Raw genomic sequence first — 13,899 nt, forward strand, 5'->3', positions numbered from 1 at the left:
GAATGACCTATTTCAGGGCTGTGTGAAGGTGAAACCTTAGGGACAGTACCCTGTATAGTTGGGGTGCTATCCTCTAGACTGTAGCATGTATGCTCTACCACACATTGGTCCTATGTTTCCAACAGCTGAAACATATGGGTCTGGGAACCAAGGGATGGGAGTTAGATTGGTTCCCCTCCCCATCGCTCTCAGTGACCCACTGGAGAAATGTGTGCTTCATGTCCCCACCCTGGTTTGGGCCCTGGCAAATGAGCAGTCTCGGTTCTCGATGGGAGTGGAGGAGTGGAAGGAAGGTGGACTCTTCCACTAGGGGACATCACAAATTCCACTGAACTTAAAAACATAACTACTGCCTGGTCACCTTGAGCTTCTCATGTAAGTGAGTCAGAGCTGGGGAAAAATAGGAGTGATTCAGACAACTGGATTTCCACATGCAGAAGAGTGAGGACAGATCCTGTACCTTACACAATATACAAAATTTGACTCAAAATGGATCAATGGCTTGAACATAAGGGTTAAAACCATAAAACTCTTAGAAGAAAACATAAGGGTAAATCTTTATGACCTTGGATTTGGCAGTGAATTCAAATGCCAAAAGCATGAGCAACAAAGGAAAAGATAAACTGGACTTCATCAAAATTTTAAAATTTGAGCATTAAAGGACATTATCAAGAACTTAAAAATATAACCTATGGAAGGAAGAAAAAAATTGCAACTCATACAGTTAATAAGAGTTTAATATCCAGAATATATAAGAACTCTTACAAATCAACAACAAAGACAAACAATTCAACTGAAAAATAGGCAAAGGACTTGAATGGACATGTCTTCGAATAAGATAAACAAATGTCCAAAGCACATGAAAAGATGCTCAACATCACTAATCACGAGGGAAATGCAAATCAAACCATAATGAGATACCACTTCTCACTTGTTAGAATGGCTACCATTAAAAAAAAAAAGAAGAACAAGTGATGGCAAGGATGTGGAGACACTGGAACCCTTGTGCACTGTTGGTGGTGATGCACAACTGTGGAACTGCTATTGGAAACGAAGTACAGTGGCTCCTCAGAAAGTTAAAAATAGAATTACTGTACAATCCAGCCGTTCCATTCCCAGGTATATACCCCAAAGGATTGAAAGCAGGGACTCAAACAGATACTCGTATGCCAATGTTCTTTGCAGAATTATTCACAATAGCCAAAAGGTGGGAAAAACCCAGTATCCATCAACAGACGAATGCATAAACAAAATGTAGTACAGACACACAGTGGAATATTCAGCCATAAAAGGAATGAAGTTCTAATACCCACTACAATATGGGTGAACCTCGCAAACATTACGCTGAGTAAAATAAGCCAGTCACAAAAGGACATATATTTTCTGATTATATTTATATGAAATATCTAGAATAGGCAAATTCATAGAGACAGGACATAGGGTAGCAGTTACCAGGGATTGTGGGGAAGGGGAAATGGGGAATTGTTGCTTAATGGGTATAGAGTTTCTGTTTGGGGTGATTAAAATCTTTTAGAAATAATGATGATTGCACAACATTGTAAATGTAATTAATGCCCCTGAATTGTACACTTTAAAATGGCAAATTTTTTTGCGGTATATATTTTACCACAATAAAAATAAAGGCTGTGATTACAGTGTGATCCTGCTTATCATAAAGAGATCGAGTTGTTGCTCTACAGGGAGCGCAGACCGGGTACATCTGGTCTCAGGGGATCCACTGGGTGCCTCGGTGAGTCTGTGTCCTGCAATAAAGGTAAATGGGCAATCACAGTAGCCATGGGCCCCAAGACAGATCAGCTGAGGACTTAGAACTCTCAGTGGTGGAGGTGTGGTCACCTCCCCGGGCACACAGTTTAGACAAGCTGAAGGCTGCCAAGAGGGAGGGAAGTCTAGGATGTCTGCTGTGGAAAGGAGATAATGACTATCGGTAACAGCTCTGGGACCATCCATTTACAGTAGAGATTTTGGTTGGCCCTCGCCTTGAAGACTTGGTGACAGATTGGATTTAATGCAGGGCATGAATGGATCTGACTGGTACAAGGGATGGACTGTATTAGACATATCTTGTGCTCTGCTCCACATCCTCATGGCTTCAACTCTGCTCCAGCTATGGCTGTGGTGGATGGTCTTGGGCAAGCTTCAGCTTACCTGGTCCTGACTGCACCTTGCCCCAGTTGTGTTTTTGCTTTTGGCCCCGGGGTTTCCTTAATGCTGTGGCATGCGATGGCGGAAAGACCCCATTCAGCCTGCACCCCACATGTGCAGCCTGGAAGTACAGGAAATTAACATTCCCTGGGAGTTGTCAACCAATGTGGGGCAGGCAGAGATTTCTGAGAGGTCTTTTATATGTCCCCACAGGATCCAGTCCTGGTTGCCGACAGCAGTGACCAACTAGCCTTAATAATGCATCTCCCCCTTCCCTGTCATTTCCTCTGGTTCCTCATCCCTGTTCCTGGGATCCCCTCTCAAATAAGCTACCTTCCTCCAAGTCTTTTTTTTTTCAGGTTCTGCTTTTGGGAAGGACCCAGGTAAAGACAGTGTCTCCAAATCTGACTTCCCCTGGAAAATAACTGAAGTCCATGAGTGGGATTTCTGTCTGTGTCAGGCTTAAAAGGATAAAAACATAAAGTATTTAAAATACTTGGTGTTTATCATAGAGACCAGGGTTCTGTAACTTTCAGCCAGTCTTGAAATTCCATGTGATCACCGGGTACACAAATTTATCAAATTGAGAACATATAGAAAAATTTCATCATAGCATAAATAGTGAAGACATAGGTCATTTTCAATGTACAGTTCTAAGTGAAATGCTTAGTTTGTTAGATTAAAAGCAGCTGTGTTTGAGCTCGCCCAAGTGCCAATGGTTCCTGGATTGCCTGATCTCTAGCACCCCCTAGTGGTACCTTCAATTCATGTCCTGAGCTCAGCACCGAAGTTTGACTTCAGCAAAAGCTGTTAGTGGAAATTTGTTACAGGAGAGGCTACTTTTCATTGTTTTTTCTCTAAGGAGAGATCATCAGGTGTTTGAATCTTTGGAGAATAAATGTGTTCCACCTCTTTGTTTAAAATAAAATTTCAGGCTTCCCTGGTGGCACAGTGGTTAAGAATCCTCCTGCCAATGCAGCAGACACGGGTTTGATCCCTGGCCCGGGAAGATCCCACGTGCCGCGGAGCAACTAAGCCCGGGCGCCAAAACTACTGAGCCTGCGCTCTAGAGCCCGCGAACCACAACTGCTGAAGCCCGTGTGCCTAGAGCCCGTGCTCTGCTGCAACAAGAGAAGCCACCGCAATAAGAAGCCCGCGCACCGCAACGAAGACCCAACGCAGCCAAAAAAGAAAAAAAAGTCATGTTTTATGCTTTGTTTCTCCGGCAATTAATTGTTGAGTGTTCGTGTGGTCTGCAGAAGACACCATGCCAGATCATGAGGTTTCAAGTGAAAATGCAACACCTTCCCAGGATGAACATGAGGAAGGGTGTCAGACCAGTGTCCAAACAGGTGTTTGCAAGGAGACGGATGCCGCTGTCTGCCTTAATCCCTCATCAGAATTCAGCATCCTACCTGGCTCAGGAACAGATACAGGGAGCATATGCTCTCTTTATAGTTCCCCCCACAATCGATTTCAGTGCATCTGTACACGGTGATGTGAACTATCCTAAATGTCTTATAAAATAAAGACACCTTTGCCTTAATCAGGGCTTAGCAGCTTTCAAGGCAGTTGAGTTAAGGCTTTAGCACACTCCAGTGGGGTTGATTCTCATACACTTCGGGTAATTCATATGCATGAGAAGACATCATCATTTTGGGTGCAGTTCTGAAAGGAAGTATTAAGGGCAAGAATTTGATTTTAAGTGATGAGAAGAAAAAAAAAGGTGTGAATTTCACTCTAGACTCTGCAGAGGATGAAAGAAGATGTTATATTTCTGTTTGAGGAGTTGCAAATCACTCCAGAATGCCCTCTGAACTTCTTCCTCAGTCCTCCTGTCTACAGAATGGCTGGGATTCACTCAGTTGTGCCACCTCTCTGATAAACAGTCTTTGAGAACAGACAATCTTAGAAAGCCCCTGAAGTCACTGCATGGACAACAAATTGTTTTGCAAAGTGACAGTACACCAGAAGATCCCGAAAAAATGTAATCAGCAGTCTTGTGGGTATGTATGTATATCTAAGTATAACCAGAATGAAAAACTGCTATTAAAAAAAACAGAAATTTTGTGCCTTCTAAAGAGAAGGGGGAGTGTAATTCATTACGGGAACAGAGTAAACCTTTATACCCGTGGCTTCCCTCCATCTAGAAGAATGCTGGGTATGAAGCCTAAAATTTTGACGATGCTAAAGGTAAGGCCTTAGTTCAGAGCTTTGGACCCCTAACTACTGAGGCCTGGATGAGCATGTTACTGACATTGGCTATGGGAACGGGAGTCTAGGAAGAGTGTGGAAATGAGTTGAGGCTGGTCCATTGGGAAGAGAGTAGTAAGAGACCCAATAAGCTGAGGAGAGCCTGGCTGGGCCCCGGTAACTTTAAAGAATCCGGATGACTCAGTATTCCCTCTCAGGCCACTTGATGGACCATGCTGTTTCATGTAACTCTCTCTGGAGGCTGCAAGCCCTTAGTCAAAGTCTGCAGCACAGAGCAACTTGCATTAGAGATGCTTTGGGGAAGTTGGTGGGAAGCTCTGGAATTCCCTGTTCATTCAGTCCAGGGAAGCTAAGCAGGAAGAGGGCTGCTGACGCAGGAGCTGGGAAGGGAGGCTAGGAGAGGGGCCAGGAAGAGCCAGGCTCCAGGGACTTCTGCTCAGGAGAAATGGAGTTTGTTTTCACCACACCTATCAGCAGTCTCTAGGATTCAGCGCTGCTGTTCTACTGTCCGTGGATTGAGAGCTTGAGTCACTTTTATTTATTAATGGGTAACTTCCATTAAGACTGAAAGACTTGGGGAACCAACAGGCTGATAACTATTAAATAATTATTACTAACAGTAGTCATTAGTGAATACCAATTACATACTAGTCATTCTTTAGGCACTAAAGACCCAGGAGTAAATAAAACATAGTTCCTCTCCTGTGGATCTCACATTCTGGAAGGGAGAGTGTTGTATACATGAGGGGTGGTCCATGAGGGCTGTGATGAGATCAAAAGTCCATTTTATCTAGGCTGTTATTTACTAAAGGTTTGGCTTGCAGCCACCTTAATGCAATGCCTGCATCATTGGAGATTTCCAATTTGGGGAGGACCAAGGTATACAGACCGCCAACCATGGCATTCAGGGCTTAGTGTCCCTCCTGAATCCCCCAGGTGACAGCACTGCCTATAGCATTATAGCCCTAATTGCCATGTGTTTGTCTCCTTATGTCTCCTCTCTCCAGAACGTCAGGGAGCCAAGAGGGGGATCTTGTCTCCCTTGACTACTGCTCTATTCCCCAATCTGGAGGTGAGGCCAGCACTGAGAGGACCCTGAGTCCATGTTTATTGCACAGATAAACCGGCTGTGCAATAAACACAATAAACTGGCTGGGCTGACATGGAAGACCATCAAAGTTGATGGACCATTTAAGTTTGCATTGACAAGAAAGACAAATAAGAAATGTTGGCTTTAGGCATATAGTATTCTCCTCCAGACCCTCAAAAAACCCCTGCCGAACAACATCAGTGATAATCACTTGTGGTAACCAGTCTCTAAGATGGCCCTCAATGATCCTCCAGTGCTTGTATTTGTACCTTTGTGTAATCCCCTCCCATATTGACAAATGCTGGACTGCTTAAAGAATAGGATGTTGAGAAAGTGATGGGTGTGTAACTTTCAAAGCTAGATCCTAAAGATATTATGGCTTCTGCTTTGTTTCTTGGATCATTGGCTCTGAAGGAAGCCCACTGCTTAGTTATGAGAATGCTCAAGCTGCCCTGTGGATAGGCCCAGGTGTCAAGGAAATGAGGCCTTGGAAATGGACCCTCCTGCCCCAATCAAGCCTTCAAATGACTGCACCCTCATGAGAGACCGCAAGCTAGAACTGCCCAGATAAAGCACTCCAGAATTTTGTGAGAGATATTAGATGTTTATTGTTGTCTTAAGCCACTAAGTTTTGAAGCAATTTGTTATGCAGCAATAATAACAAATACAGTGATGTTATGCTGTTCCTTAATCCAACTATTGACACTTCCTCAGTCTTATGAAAATTTTAGAAAAGGAATTTTAGAAAATATTCTCTTTTTTAAAAGTTGCAACATAAACCCTAGTAAACAGTGTGCTTAGTTTGCAAATACCACTTTAAGAGAAGCCCTTTAACCATGCAGCTCTTTCTGACTACATTGCCTCTGAGCCCCTCCTACATGGAGATTCTGGAGCTTCCACCGCAAGAAAGGGAGGCTTAAGAAAGGAGAGGGCTGATGTTCTAGTTTATTCCCACTGCTACGCGGGACAGCCAGAACAAACGAAGGGCGTCCTGGGAGTTTACTATCCGGCTCAGCAGACAGGAAGCTGGGATCTGGCCAGCGGGAGAGCTTCCCTTTGCCCACTGTGCACCCTGCTCAGGAAGAACTATCTCAATAATAAAGGAAAGGAAGCCATTATTTAATATAAATAAAACAAAAACTCGGCCATAATTCATTTGTTTTATTTAAAATGGAATGCAAATTACTTGATGAAACTGAGCAAAAATCAGCCCGGTGAAAACAACGGGCATTGTTGGGAGCGCTTCCCATTGGTCTCAAATCCACACACGATATTCCAACCGAGCTGCACTGCTTCCCCACCGCGCGCACCCGCGGGCCATGCCCTTTGTCTGCTTGCTCTGTTTGTTGCTCAAGCGGAGCCAGCACGGCCCTTCCCCCCCGCTGCCCCGCAAAGACTGGCCCCGGGCCTTTGTTTTCGGGGAGGAGCAAGGCACTGGGTGAGCCGGCGTGCCGCCGACCTGGGCCCGCGCGAGTGCGGGCGCCGATCATCCCCGCGCGCTGAGCATCCCTGCCGCGCCCCCGCGCCCCGCTGTCTGCCGCATTATCGGAAGCCGCTTTGCTCGCATTGTGTGGGCGGTGTAATCTCTGAGGGTTCAGGAGATACTTTGAGGAGCTTACTTGGGTGGAATCTCTTGTCTCGCTCTGATCACTCTCCACTAGCTGCTGGCACCGGCAGGGCCTTCACCAAGGCGTGGGCCTGTGATCCCAGCCAACGTGGCTGTCTCCCGCCTTGGGCCGCAACAGCAAAGCGCGATGGCAACTGAGGAAGGCAATCCTACGGCGGGGATTTCGACCAAGGAGAGGCGAGGGCCTAGGACCTGGCACCTGCCTGAGCCTCGGGCAGGGGAGGGGATCCCTGGTAGAAACGACTACTGGGTACCCTCTCCGCATGCTTGAAATCCTAACTTACAGAAACTGCCAGAGATAATATATGTTTATCTCCCCGAACCATCGCCCCAAAGTCTGCCTTATCAGGGACTGAACACTGAGGTGAATGAAGCATCATTTACCTGAGGTCCACAAGTGGATAAGCATTGATGGGAACACAGGACAAGTCTCTGCTTGCTTAACAGAAATGTGGCCCAGCAAAGGGGCCAAATGTGTGCAAAGCAGTTCCCTTTCCTCACCGGTTTCCATCCTGAAGTCAGGATTTTATTCCCACAAGGCAGTTGTTTTGCAGTGGACAGCCACACTGTGGGATGGGAGTGGGGGTAGGAGAGGAGGTAACACCCAAGAGACCCCATCTCCCAGTGCCTCTAAGCCTCAAAAGAATGCTTTGAATTCCAAAGTCCCTCTCTTCTGGGAGCTCCAAACTACCTGATTGTTTTCTACGTTGGAAGATTCCCTAACAGTCTCCTCTCTGATTTTCTCCACGTTTACTCTGTGTGTGTGTGTGTGTGTGTGTGTGTGTGTGTGTGTTTACCCACCTCCCAGGCTTCAAAGGCATTCAGCACCCAATGCTCAGCACCCCCACCCCCAGTACCCTCCAGGGTCTCCTCCCTTCCCTGTTGGAGCGTGTGCTGTGGGAAGAACAGAGGCTGGGAAACCAAGAGGTTTGGACCTTTGTTATGATTCTGTTACTAATGCCATAACCATGGGAAATCCCTTCCTCTCTCTTTCTTGGGCAGCCTAAAGAATCATCTAGAAACCCAGGAGCATGGATGAATTAAGGTCTTTCTAGTTAAAGACCATGACTGGAGATCCTCTGTTTTCCCCAGGGCCCAGGACTTGTCCCTCCATCAATAGTTCTGGACTCTAAGCCGGGGAGTGTGCTCTACCAGGGGCACGTGGAAATGATGGCTAAACTCAGAGGCAGGTCCTGATGGTGCTGGACCTGTGCACAGATATTTTGGGACTTTTCATAGTTCTTAAATCCTACAATGTGGACAGGTCCACTGGGTCTAGAGCTTGACCTGACATCTGAGATTTCAGAATCACCTTTTCCCCTGAGGTGGAAACTTCCTATGGGCCAAAACCATCACGCTGGAGCAAACAAACATGCTTCCAGACCCCAGCTGGGGGTCTGAGGCCAGTAAATTTATCAAGAAAAACTCCAGCCCCCATTCTTCTCCCCCAGTGGGGCCACCATCTGAAATAGGCTATTACCAACTCTGTGCTTGAAGTCTCAACTTCTCTGTTGTCATTCTCACTAATACTATTTATTCCTTCTCAAATATAGTTTATTAACTTTATTTAATACAAGGGCTCTGGGAATTTCTTCTGCAATAATAATAAAAGTTATGCAGTGCTGTGGACTGAACTGTGTGTCCCCAGATTCATGTGTTGAAGTCCTAACCTCCAATGTGACTGTGTTTGGAGATGGGGCCCCGTAAGGAGGTACTTAAGGTTAAATGAGGTCATAAGGGTGGGGCCTTGATCTGATAGGATTAGTGTCCTCATAAGAGGAGATAGTAGAGAGCTTGTTCTCTCTCCCTGCATGTACATAGAAGAGGTCATATGAGCACACAACAAGATGGCAGCTGCCTGCAAGCCAAGAAAAGAGGCCTCAGAATGAAACCTATCTTTGCCAGCACCTTGCTCTTGGACTTCTAGCCTCCAGACTGTGAGAAATAAATTTCTGTTGTTTGAGCCACTCAGTCTGTGGTATTTGCTACGGCAGCCTGAGCAGGCTAGTGTATGCAGATATATATAGAACAATCTAGATGGCATTTAAAAAAAAAATTTCTGTGCACCACACGCTAAGAACAAACAAACAAACACCAGGGGTAACTTTTCATCCACAGTATGTACTGGAGCAAAAGAACACATTCTGCCATTGAACAAAATCCCCAAAAAAGTTTAAAAAACCCAAAAAGCTCAAAGCACCATTAAAGTAAAAACTACTTGGGAGAAAGAATTTCCATCCTATGAACAATTTGAAATAAAAACTTCAGAATCATAATAGTGACTCTACCATAATTTTCTGTAATAAAATATCTATTATAACAGATATGGCAATACAATAAAAGTCCTATTGTTCCAGAAACTGTATTATAACTGAAACAGGGTAATTATAGATATACTTGCATGAGAATTGCATGTTCAACAGAACCATTGAAAATCATTCTTCTCAGACTGAAAATAAGTCTTCTGGGTACAGAAGAACTCTTCAGTGAGATCTGAAATGGAAGACAAGGTGGATTAAAAAAAAAATCTTTTATAGCAGCATAACCTTCCAAAGCCTCCTCAGGGCCATCTGTAACATGTCTCCAAGGGCCCATCCAGCTCTGAGTTCCACACTTTTTTTGGAATACTAAAATCTAATAGTAGATTTTGAAGTAGTGCATCTCTATATTCTTTCAACAAACAGATTTTAGGGTGAATCTCAGTTATATCAAGTTCATTTTGTAAATTCTAACTTAGAATTTCTAGCTTTTTAGAACAGCTGACCCCTGGAACTTTCTACAGAAATCTAATCGTATGTTGAAGGCATTGCTGGTACTGCCACTCCGCCTGCTTTGTGGTTTACAAAGCACTTTTCCACTCTCTTCCTCATGTAGTCTTCACAGTAATCCCAGGTTGCTGAGAGCGGGAATTCTTATCCTTATTTTATAGTTGAAGAAATTGAGATTATCCGGATGAAACCAGGGACAGGGAGATTTGTCTGGAAACAGTATTTGCACTGTAAGCACATTGTTTTTACTTAGCTTGTCTATTTATTTGATGTGGCTTTGGGGAAACCGACAAAAATGACAGAGGAGTAGGGGGCCAGAGGGCCTGCAAGCATCCCTTGTCACCACTACTGACTTCTAATGTTCCATGCCAAGGAACTTGTTACTTGAAAGTCTAGGGACCTGAAGGAGATTCACACAGTGGTGATGGTGGCTGAGGGACCTAGGGAGTGGGCCAGGAGGAAATAATAATACTAATCATGACAATGAGGAGAGCACACGCTCAACACCATGGCAAATATGTAGAGTGGTGCTAAGTAATGACTAAAGGGACAGGATAACCATCTACAAATATGTGAAGGATGTAAACAGCAAGGAAGAAGATGAATTACTTATTTAGAAGAACAATGATGAAGCCCAGGAGGAGCTCATTACCAGTCCCAAAGCCACCTTGTCCCTCAACAACCCTTTCGGAATTAAGCTCTCCCAAGACTAAAGGCAGGCGGCTGGATGGTCACCTGTATACAACAGGCTCGACGCAAGGCATGGCTGAGAGTGGTATTTTTAGCATGCTTGCAGGTACCATGTGCATGCTGTGCATGCTTGGATAATAATCATCATAGCTGGCATTTTCTGAATAACTGGTGTTATGGATTGAATTGTGTCACCCCCAAACATATGTTCAAGTCCTAACCCCTGGTACTTATGAATACGTCCTTATCTGGAAATAGGGTCTTTGCAGATGTAGTCAAGTTAAGATGAGGTCAGTAGGGTGGGCCCTTACTCCAATATGACTGCTGTCCTATAATAAGAGGAAAATTTGGACACTCACACAGACACACAGGGAGAACATCATGTGACAGAAAACGCAGAGATGCAGCTGCAAGCCATGGAACACCAAGGACTGGTGGCCACAACCAGAGGCTAGAACAGTCAAGGAAGGATCCTCCCCTACAGGTTTCGGAGGGAGCATGCCCTGCCAACTCCTTGGACTTCTTTTTTATTTTTTTAACACATTAAAAACCATTCACTTTTATTAATTAACAATGGATTAATTGTGGATCTTCAATGATCCTCAATCAAACTTCAGATTATAAGAATTCAGAAACATTCTTGTTCCTCTGATATAATGATCTGAGAATCGTGATTTTTATGGTTTACGTAACAGAGCTAATTATTTAGTAAACAAAGATGTATATTATTGTTAGACAATAAATTTCCCTTTTGAGCCACCCAGTTTGTGGTACTTTGTTATGGGGCCCCAGCAAACTAATACACCTGGTATGTGCCAAAAAGTGTGCTGAACACTTCACAGGTGAAAGGAATGGAATGCATCCTGGGGGAAGGACTGGGAGGTGAGGAGACCTCCTTTGCCTCCAGGGCTAAGGACTCAGAAGTCCTTTCAGCCCCACATGTCCTGGACCCAGCATGTGGGGCTGAAACCTCTCCTGACCCAAAACCTTGGCTCTGTGAGTGCCTTGGGACAAATGACTGTCTGCGAGGCTAGATCAAGATCCCCAGGAATCCTTAAGCACCAGACAGACTATGGTGCTTCCTTAGAGGTCATTTCAAATAAAAAGAACACGTTTTAGTTTTGAAAATGACATCTGGTTTACTCGTATGCTCTTATTAAGAGATTGCAGGGGTTTATGTGTGTGTCCTGTGCTTGGATCATCCAGCCCTGGGTCTGGGCAGGGTTATCCTGAAAGAGCTGTGAAAGTGGGGAGCTGCCTCACTCATCCTCTGGAAAAGGGGAGGATGAGGGCGCTGGCCTCAGGGGATCCCACCTGAGTTCTGGCTCCATCTGGCTCTTTGAACAAAACCTAGCACCCTGGGAGATTGTTGGGCCTATCAGGAAGAGGGTGCATTATGAAGGCTGGGGTGGAATTGAATTTCCTGCCACTCTGGGCATATGAGGCTCACATTTGGGAATTTGGAGGTTCATTTTCATAACCTATGATGTAAACAAGAATGATCTAGATTCCTACACATTACCTCCTTTAATCTTCAGAACAATCCTGAGACAGGTACTATTATTACTGTCATTTCCCAAATGAGGAAACTGAGGCACAGAGAAGTTTCCCAAGGTCATCCAGCCAGACCTTAAGACTATAAGCATTATGAAGGCACTAGCTGGATGCTGGGTCAGTACACAGTCACCACACCAGGATGGAGACCCCACTGTGCACCTCATTCATGGGACCTCCTCCACTTTGCAGGAGGTCCAGCTGCCATTATGAGAATGTGGTTCCACGTGTTATATTTATGGGCTTTGGTGTGTGCATTTTATGACTTTATTCATATCAGAATGAAGTTCCCAAGTTGCTGATGGGTTGTATGTTTGCATGACTTCTTATAGTTAACCTTCTCTAGAGGGTCCCCACCTTGAAGTTTCTTTCCCTTCCAGCATCTTTCCTTCCCCACTATCCTCTCCTCCCCATCTCTGGGGAAGTGAGCAGGCCCAGTTCCTTAATGTGCCACCAGAGCGAGCTGCCTGCAGAGGAACAGGAGAATCTCACCCAGGCCCATGCCTGGAGACACCCCAGGGAGTTGGGCTATTCTTAACTTTGGTTAATTTTCACTCTTGAAAGTTACCCAAACTCATACAAAAGCTCCTATTCAGGAACGGATGGGGTTATTTCACTGTGGCCAGGGGAACTCTGGTTAATGCTTTAGGCCCTTTCTCACAATGGGGACAGAGGGGAAACAGAAGTGACAAAATGATGATAAAGAATACAAAGTTTCAGTTAACTAAGATAAATAAGTTCTAGAGATGTACCATACAGAATAGTATCTATAGCTAACAATACCATATTGTACACTAAAGTTTGCTAAGAGGGTAGATCTCATGTTAAGTATTCTTACCACATCCCCAAACACAAATCATAATAATAATAAAGGGGGCTGGACCAAACGTCCAGAGGCGATGTCTGTATTTATGGCCTTGATGGTGGTGATGGTTTCACGGGTATAAACTCATCCCTAAACTCATCAGGTTTTGTATACATTGAATACGTATAGCTTTTTGTATGTCAGTCATACCTCAGTAAAGTGAGATATGTATCTATATATCTATAGTTCACAAACAAACATACCCAAAGTACTTACCCATTAAAAAAAAAGAAAAGTAACAAAATTGTTCTGGTAGTGTGAAAGAGGCTCACCCTCTGGATGCCCACAGCACCCGGGAAAGCAAGGCAGAGTGCTGGTTGCAAGCAGGGGCTTTGAGGCAGGTGGAGCCAAGATGGAGTCTGGACCCTGACACTCACTATCTTGGTGGCCTTGGGTAGATCAATCTCTCTGCGCCTTGCTGCCTCCCTTCTCCTGTCTGTATATGGCAGTGGCAACCATGCCTATGTTGCAGGATTGCTGTCAGGATTGAGTGAGACAGTGCAAGGTAAGCCCCCAGAAGTCTTTTTCAGATTTGAGATGGTTCCAGGCCAGATCTTGTCTGGGGGGCTCGGAGGAGATGGGGGGAAGCCTTCTCCATATGCCCCCTAAAGTAGCCCCTGGCCCTTCTGTTACCCACCACCCTCAGCCTTTGCACCCTCCCAAGAGCCTCCCCAACCTCAGCTTTGCCCCGAAACTGCACTTCCTCTTCCCTTGGAACCCCAGGAGCAAAGGTGGCGCTAGGCCTTTGCAAAGCCCCAGACCCAGATGCCGCCGGTACCCGCACTGTGGCCAGCTGGTGTTTGACTCTGCCCCGAATATCCACCGAATATTAATTCAGCGCCTTTACTTGTCAAGGCTGCCGTGCTCTCTCCCGCGCCGGAAATGGGGGGAAGGGAGGGGTCCTTAGGTCCTGCGTGAAGGGCCA

This window comes from Pseudorca crassidens, chromosome 20 (genome assembly GCF_039906515.1).
Source record: "Pseudorca crassidens isolate mPseCra1 chromosome 20, mPseCra1.hap1, whole genome shotgun sequence".
Taxonomy (NCBI): domain Eukaryota; kingdom Metazoa; phylum Chordata; class Mammalia; order Artiodactyla; family Delphinidae; genus Pseudorca; species Pseudorca crassidens.